This window comes from Orycteropus afer, unplaced genomic scaffold (genome assembly GCF_000298275.1).
Source record: "Orycteropus afer afer isolate SDZICR_OR568_19922 unplaced genomic scaffold, OryAfe1.0 scaffold00022, whole genome shotgun sequence".
NCBI classification, from domain to species: Eukaryota; Metazoa; Chordata; class Mammalia; order Tubulidentata; family Orycteropodidae; genus Orycteropus; species Orycteropus afer.
In genome coordinates, this window is record NW_006921609.1 from 9,464,458 (window position 1) to 9,473,143 (window position 8,686).

At 34.8% G+C, this 8,686-nt stretch overlaps 1 non-coding gene across 1 annotated transcript; it reads right to left on the minus strand.

Annotated features, from left to right (window-relative positions):
• Window positions 1-4,939: 4,939 nt before the first annotated feature.
• On the minus strand, window positions 4,940-5,045 carry LOC122152250. Its single transcript, XR_006164479.1, has one exon. It is a non-coding gene; the product is annotated as a U6 spliceosomal RNA (small nuclear RNA).
• Between the last annotated feature and the right edge of the window lie 3,641 nt (window positions 5,046-8,686).

Below are 8,686 nucleotides of genomic sequence, written 5' to 3' on the forward strand. Positions count from 1 at the left end.
CTAATTATAATAAAAATAAATTAGATTACTATAAATAATTTTTGTATATATATGTAAGTCTCTGATAAATTATAAGTTCTATATTTTATTTGCTTTCCAGATAATTAATAATTAGAAACCTGTTACTAGAATATGTTGTAGAGAATAGACAGAAATACTTAAGAAGAAGAAGATAATTTTGTAATAGAGACATCCAGTATTTGAAAATCATGACTTAGTAAATATCTTGTTTTAATTTCATATGTTCAAATAGCCCTTACCTTGAGGAAAATTCTTACATAGGTGAATTATCAATTGTAAAATAAACAAAATAACCATACACTAAGACCCCCCCATTTGGCATAATAAACCAGAACTGGTTTTGGTAATAAAGTTTACTAATTTTAGTAACATCATTTATTGTTTTATTATAATAAAGTAGAACCACTTGTTCCAATTATGGTAATAAAAATGTAACAAATTTAAAATTGAAAGTGACCAATTTTCTGTAGGACATTTGCAAAAGCAGGTCATTTTTTTGTGTTTTCAATTTCTTCTAATTTGAAAAAAATCTTCAATAATTTTTATAACTTTAAATATTAACTAGAGATTCATATTATTTCTTGCTTTATTTTCATTTGGATGTTCTAGTTAAAGATAAATTTTGAAAATATTTGAGTTTAGTAAATGTGCAAACTAAATGATACTAATATGCAATTTATTATTTATATTTACTCATTGGGAAGTTTTGAAAAGACATTTTATGTTTGTGTAATCTATAGTAATCAGTTGCTGCTGAGTCAATTCCATGATGACCTCATGTGTGTCAAGGTAAAACTGCTCCACACAGGACTTTCAATTGCTAATTTTTCATAAGTAAATAGCCAGGATTTCCTCTGAGGCACCTTTTGGTGGTCTCAAACCTCTGTCTTTTCAATTAGCAGCCAAAGGCATTAACCTCTTGTACCTCCCAGGGACTCCCATTGAATAATCATAGCACCTAAATTTGCAAGTGAGAAAAATTTGAAATTTAAGCCCCTAACTTCATGTGTCATCTTAATATAGTTTACACTACAAACTTAGGTGATAGATTTTAGGATTATTGTTTTGATTAGTAGTTAGGCAGTTGCTGAAATTTCCAATTGGGAAATACCAGATATAATTGCTAAGTATGTTTTTATTTCTGTTGACAGATAATTTTTGTATCATGATGGCTAAAATTGAATAATAGGACTTTCAATTATTAACAATAATAAATAGAAAAACAAGGAAATCACATATTTTACTGATTCTCCAAATCATTCTTAATTCATGTAAACTCTTACAGTTTTTCTCATTTTCCTTGAATCCTCATCTATAGGAATTTTGTTGAACTTTCAGTAACTTATTTTATTATTATTATTTAAAAATTTTATTGTGATCTGGGTGAAAGTTTAGATAGCTGGTCTTCCATTCAAGCCTTCATACACAGTTTCATAACAGTTATTGCAATTCCCTTCACACCTCCTCCCTGTGTTCTGTTTCCATTTGTCTATTTTTCCTATCTCTTCCTGCTTTCTGAGCTTTCTCCCTGGGAGCTACCCTTTTGGGTAGCTCTACTCTGTCCTATAGGGTCAGCTATGAGTTGGAATCTATTCAATGGCAGTTTTTTCTTTGGGTAAAAGTTGTCTGATGTTTGGCTGAAAGTTGAGCCACAGAGATGAGTATGGTTCCAAGCTTAAAGGGTAATTAAGGACCATAGTCTTGGGGGTTCTACCAGTCTCTGTCAGAATTGTAAGACTTTTTTTTTTTTTTTTTTTATGATTTGAGTTTCGTTCCATATTTTTCTCCCATGCTATCCAGGACCTTCTATTGTGATCCTTTTTCAGAGAGATAGGTGCTGGTAGCCAGGCACCATCTAGTTCTTCTATTCTCAGGGTCATGGATGTTAAAGTTTGAGTGGTCTTGGTCCTTTGACCTAATTGTTTCCATGAATCTTTGATTTTCTTCACTCTTCTTTGCTCTGGATGGGGAGAGACCAACAGTTGTACCTTAGATGGCCACTCACAAGCTTTTAAGAGATCCATTTGCTACTCACCAAGATAAGATGTTGAACATTATCCTTGTGGGCTATGTTATGTCAATTGACCTTGATATTCCCTAGGATTATGGTTCTGAGCTCCCAGGTCCACTGACTCATTCTCTCATAATATTTTGGTAGTAACTAAGAAGCTTTCACAACTTTACCTCCATGTGCTCTAGTATATTCATGGATATACTACATGTAATGGAAGGAAGGTTGAGCAATCTACTTCCATAGTGATACTGCCTCAGAAACCAAAGGAGGGATTGCAATGAGTCGGATCCTACTTGAAGCCATATAAAAACATATATAGAAATGTCTTCTGTCAAACCTGTATGTATTTATGAGTGTAATCCTATTCACCTTTCCCACCTGTTCAGCTTGTGTTCATCTATGTATATATTCATTGATTGTTATTTCTGTTATTGCAGGATTATGTATGTAATAGCATTGACCTTTGTTACCTTTAACTCTATTGCTCCTTCCAATGTCTTCCTTTGTCTCAATTTACCCTCTGTGGTAGGTAAGATTGTGTGTCAATTTGGCTAGGCCTGGTTTTTTGTGGCTGGGGAGCTGAATGTAGTTATTGCCTATGATGAGACTGGTAATCAACTCCATGGTGGAATCTTCTATGAGCAGCTAGTAGCTGCCTTAGGGATGTGGTCTATTTCAAGCACATAGCATGATGCTTTGAGGAAAATATATTGCTTTTTTGGCACATCTGGACCCTGCATTTAGCCAAGTCTTCAACTCAATGGTCTGCCATGCTTTCTGTCAATCTTGGGACTATATCTCGACTTGAACTAGTGGTCAGCTGTGTTGTTAATAATCTTGAGACCATGTCATTTTATTTGTTGACCTAGGGTTTGTCAGCCTCGGCAGTCAGCAGCTGCCTGAGTTAAGAGAAGCCTCCAGCTGCAGTGGGCTAGGAGCTAGAGGCAGAGCTGAAGGCGAAAGTCAAGGGGCCTTCACCCAGCACTTACAGCCAGCATTTTGAATTCAGACTTCTAGCTTCCTCAACTGTAAGATAATAAAGCCCTGCTTGGCAAAGCCATACATTTGTGGTGTTTTCTGTCAGAGTGGCACTAGAGAACCAATGCACCCTCCTTTAGCCTCTCACCCATGCTAACCATTGGAGAATGTTTCTTTCTGTGTGTAAACATTTTCTTGGCTTTTTATAATTTTGGTCTCATACAATATTTGTCATTTTGTGATTGACTAATTACACTCTGCATAATGTCCTCTAGGTTCATCCATGTTATGAAGTGTTTTGCAAATTCATCCTTATTCTTTAACATTATATAGAATTTGACTGTGTGTATGTAGCATAGTTGTTTATCCACTTATATGATGATGAGCACTTATGTTGTTTCTGTCTTTTTGCTATTGTGAGTAGTGCTGCAATGAAAATGAGTTTGCATATTGCTGTACATGTCACTATGAGTTAGAATCAATCTGATGGCTGTGTGTTTGGTTTGGTTTGGTTACACATATCATGGCTCTTATTTCAGGTAGGTATATATCTGGTGGTGTAGTGCCTGAGGCATTTGACTGCTAACCAGAAGGTTGGTGGTTCAAACCCACCAGCCACTCTGCAGAAGGAATACAGGGCAATTTACTTCTGTCAAGATTGACTGCCTCAGAAACCTAAAAAAGGTTGCTATGACTCAGAATCAACTTGATATAAATGATTTTTATTTTTTTTTAGTAGTGGGGTTGCTGGGTCATATGGTATTTATATTTGCAACTTTTTGTAGAAGTGCCATACCATTTTCCACAATGATTATATCATTTTTACAGTCGCACCAGCAGTGTATAAGGATTCTAGTCTCACCACATTCTTACCAGCAATTGTTGTTTCCTGTGTTTAGAACTTTGCTATTAAGCAGGCGTATTTTGATTTGCTTCTCTCAATGGCCAATGATTACAAACATTTCTTCATGTTTTTTTTTTTTTTTTGGCTGCCTGAATGTCTTCTTTGGTGAAGTGTCTATTCATTTCCTTTGCCCATTATTTAATTATATTATTTATCATTTTCTTGTTGAGGTGTTGATTTTTTTCTATAAGTTTTAGGGAGTAGTCCCTTGTCTCTTGCCAAAAAAATTGCCCAGTCTGTAGGTTCTCTTTTCACTCTTTTGGTGAAAAGTTTTGATGTGCATATTAATTTTTAGGAGGTGCCTGTCATCTAGTTTGTGCATTTTTAGTTATGTGTGAGACTGTATTATTTATGCCATCCCTACATTTCCCTCTATTTTTTTTTTCTTTGATGATATTTATAGTTTAGGTTTTAAATCTGTATTTTTGATCCATCTTGAGTTAGCTTTTGTATGTGGTGTGAAGGATGGATCCTGTTTCCTTTTTCTGCAAATGGATGTCCAGTTTTGCCAGCACCATTTGTTAAAGAGACTATCTCTTCCCCATTTAATGGATTTCAGGCCTTTGTCAAAGATCAGGTGCCTGTAACAGATGGATTGATTTCTGAGTTCTTAATTCAGTTCCATTAGTCTATGTGTCACTCATTGTACCAATACCAGGCTAATTTGATTACTGTGGTTGTATATTAGGGTTTGCATCAAGAAGTGTGAGGCCTTCCACTTTGTTCTTCTTTAGTAGTGCTTTGTTTATCTATTTTTGTTCTTTTTCCTTTCCATATAAAGTGAGTGATTAGTTTTTCCATCTCTTTAAAGAAAGATGTTAGAACCTGGATTGATACTGCATTATGTTTGTACATCCCTTTGGACAGTATCGACATTTTTACGATGTTGAGTTTTCTGTTCATGAGCATGGTATATTCGTTCATTTATATAGGTCTCTCTCATTTATTGTTTGTATTATTATTATTTTTTTAATTGTGCTTTAGGTGCAAGTTTACAGAGCAGAATTTGTTTTACATTCAACAAAAAATATGGAAACTTCACAAATTTGTGTATCATCTTTATGCAGATGCCATGCTAATCTTCGTGTATCATTCCAATTTTAGTATATATGCTGCTGAAGTGAGAACTGTAATGTTGTTTTGAAGGTTTCTTTGTATAGGTCTTTTGTATCTTTGGTTAGATTTATTCCTAACTACGTCATCCTTTGGTTGGCTATTGTAAATGGTATTGTTTTTCTGACTTCCTTTTCAAAGTTTTGTTTTTCAGTGTAGAGGAATTCAACTGAATTTTGTACATTGATCTTGTACCCTGACACTCTGCTGAATTCTTCTATTAGTTTCCATAATTTTCTTGTGTCTTTGGGATTTTGTATGTATAAAATATTATCACCTGCAAATTGAGAATGTTTTACTTCTTCTTTACCAATTTGAATGCCTTTTATTTTCCTTTCTTGCCTTATTGTTCTGGCTAGGACTTCCAATACAATATTGAATAGCAGTAGTGATAAAGGGCATCCTTGACTAGTTCCTATTCCAAAGGGGAGTGTTTTCAGACTTTCCTCATTGAAATTAATGTTGGCTGTTTGATATATTCCTTTAATTATATTGAAGAATTTTCCTTCTATTCCTATTTTGCTGAGGATTATTATCAAGAATAAGTGTTGGATTTTGTCAAATACCTTTTCTGCATTGACTGATATGATCATGTGGTTCTTTTCCCTGTTTTATTTATGTGCTGAATTATGTTGATAATTTTTTCTAATGTCAAACTATCCTTACATACCTATCATGACCAAGTGGTCATGATATATTATTATTTTTATATGTTGTTGGATTCTATTGGCTAGAATTTTGTTAAAAAAAATTGCATCTCTGTTCATGAAGTATACTGGACTATAATTTTTTTAGTGGTATTTTCACCTGGTTGAAGAAGCTCTGGTGGGCTGTGGTAAGGCATTCTGCTAACCGAAAGGTCAGTGGTTCGAACTCACTGTTTGCTCCATGGAAGAAAGGTGAGAAGGTTGTCTGCTTCAGTAAAGATTTACAGCCTTGGAAATCTTATGGGAGTCGCTATGAGTCAGAATAGGTTCGATGGCAGTGGGTTTATCTGGTTTAGGTATCTCTGGTAGTTAGTGGTTAAAACATTTGGCTGCTAACAAAAATGGTCATTGGTTCAAACCCACCAGCCATTCCAGTGGAGAAAGATGGGGTAGTTAGATCCATTAAAGTTTTACAGCCTTTGAAACTCTATAGGGCAGCTCAACTCTGTCCTATAAGGTTGCTATGAGTTGGGAGTGACTTGATGGTTCTTTTTTTTTCCTTTAATTGGTTTTGGTGTCAGTGTCATTCTTACTTTATAGAATGGTTTTAGAAGTATTCTATCTTTTTCTGTGTTCTGGAATAGTTTGAGTAGAATTGGTGACAACTCTTCTCTGAATGTTTGGCAGAATTTGCCAATGAGGCTGTCTGGGACGGGATAATTTTTTGTTGGGAGTTTTTTTTTTTTTTTTATATAATCTGTTCAAATTCTTTTGTGATCGATCTGTTAAAATTTTCTACCTCAGATTGAGTTAGTTTGGATAGGTAATATGTTTATAGAAATTTGTCCATTTCATCTAGGTTTTCAAATTTGTTGGAGCAAATTTCTTCACAGTATTCTGTTATCTTTTTCATTTCAGTAGGTTGTATGGTAATGTAATTTATTTCATTTCAGAAAACTGAGAAAATAAAAAAACTGGAAAAGAAAGTTAAAAAAATTAAAAGAGGTGATGGGACTGTGGTGCCTTGTCTGCAGTGACATGCACCACTGGCCACTGGTCAGCAGGGTCACAGCTTCTGGTCCACGGTACCATTTACCTCCTGCTTTGGGAATGTGTGCTGTGCATCATGGAAGTGGTGGGCGCCTGGCATGCAACCCTTGCATATGTGTGCTGGTAGATACAGAGGGAGCAGGTGCTGGGGACCTTATTTGTGAAAGCACATACCTCCAAATACAGGGGTGTTGAGTGAGCAGTTCCTGATCTCTGAGGGAACATCTCTCTGACTTCAGTGGTGGAGGATGCACTTTGCTTGTTCTTCAAGAGTACATTCCAGTCTTCGGGTAAATGGAATGGAAGGAGAGAGAGAAGGAGAAAGGTGAACTAAGTGGAGTACCAGGCAGGGAAGTGGCAGTGGAGAAGGTGTGTCACCACTTACTGGGTGGGTAGAGATAGGGGGTAGCCACTCTTCTGGTCACTGGGACACTGTAGAGGGTAATGTGGTAGATCATACCTGTCTGGTCACTGGTCACTGGTATGGGTGCCATTGTGGTCCTGAGTTAGTGAAGCCAGTTATCTGGTTCCTGCCTTGATTGGAAGGCTACTTGAAATAATTAAAAATGACCTCACTTTGTTGGGCCATTTGACTATTTACCACTCCATATGTCTTCTTGTTCATAGTTTTCATTCAGTTTCTTCTTCCAATCAGTATTTGAACTACTTCTTTATCATTTTCTTTGAAACCCAGGGTTCTAGGATTATTATTCATACCTGTTTTACTTGGTTTCTCTGGTATTTGGTATAAAGGGGCTGGTACCATCTTGGATACAAGTCAGTAATGTATTTTATAAATACAAAGTATGTTTATACTTTTCATAAAAGTATGTTTTATTCAAATTATATATGTTCCTCCCTATTCCACTACAGATTCTGATATAGATTTCTAGGAGGACATGTTTCACATGCATCTTCCTTCAAAAAGTAAAACAAAAAATTGAAAAAGAAATTATTCAGGTTGTTTAAAAATTTTTAGATAGAATAAAATAGGAACAGAAAAGTGGTTCAACACACTACAGGTAGTTTCTGAATTACAATGTGTTTCTTTTTCATTGACTCTGTCATGAGTTGGTTCTGACGTATGGTGAATACCTCTTTTTAAGTTTTTATTATTATTGTGTTTTATTATCAGTATCTTTATAAGGGGTTGGAAACATTGCATATAACCATCTGCAAGTGAATATCTGAGAATGATAACATCAGCAAATTACATTCTGAAACACTGAATGTAGTACATATTATTAATCATAAGATATTAAAAAAAAAGATGGTCATAAATGCAGCTCATCTTAACTCGAATATATCATAAGTCCAGGACTACCTTTATATAGAAGTATATAGATATATATGTACATATAGATATATATTTTATTTATATACACATATATTCTTAGGAGAGTTTCTGGCTCACAGTAACTGCTTAAATGACAGTTGTTACATTAAGGATAAGTAATTGTTTCTGTAAAGGATGAGACTAAATATTTTAAGCTTCAAAGGCCAAGTGACCTCTATTGTAACTAACAGACTTTGCTATCATAACATGAAAGCAACTGTACACTACATAAACAAAGGAGCATGGCTGTATTCTAATAAAGCTTTATTTATAGACACTAAAATGTTAATTTATTATAATATTCATTTTAATAAATTTTAAAATTTCTTCAACTATTTAAAAACATAAAAATTATTCTTAGTTTTCAGGCTAGATTTGGCCCATAGTCCATCGTTTGTCAATCCCTAGATTTTAGTAACGTGGAAGAGATGTTAAAAATAGGTTAGTATGACAGGTGTAGAATAATGTAGCCACTACCACAATCAAGATACAGAACTGTTCCATTAAAAAAAGGTTAGTTCAGAGTAGGAATTCAGACTTAGTTTTGACCTCTCTTCCCCTTTCAATTGTCCCTCTCCCTCCCACTACAAGAGCCGTTTTCCCATTTTCCTTAGTTCTGTGAA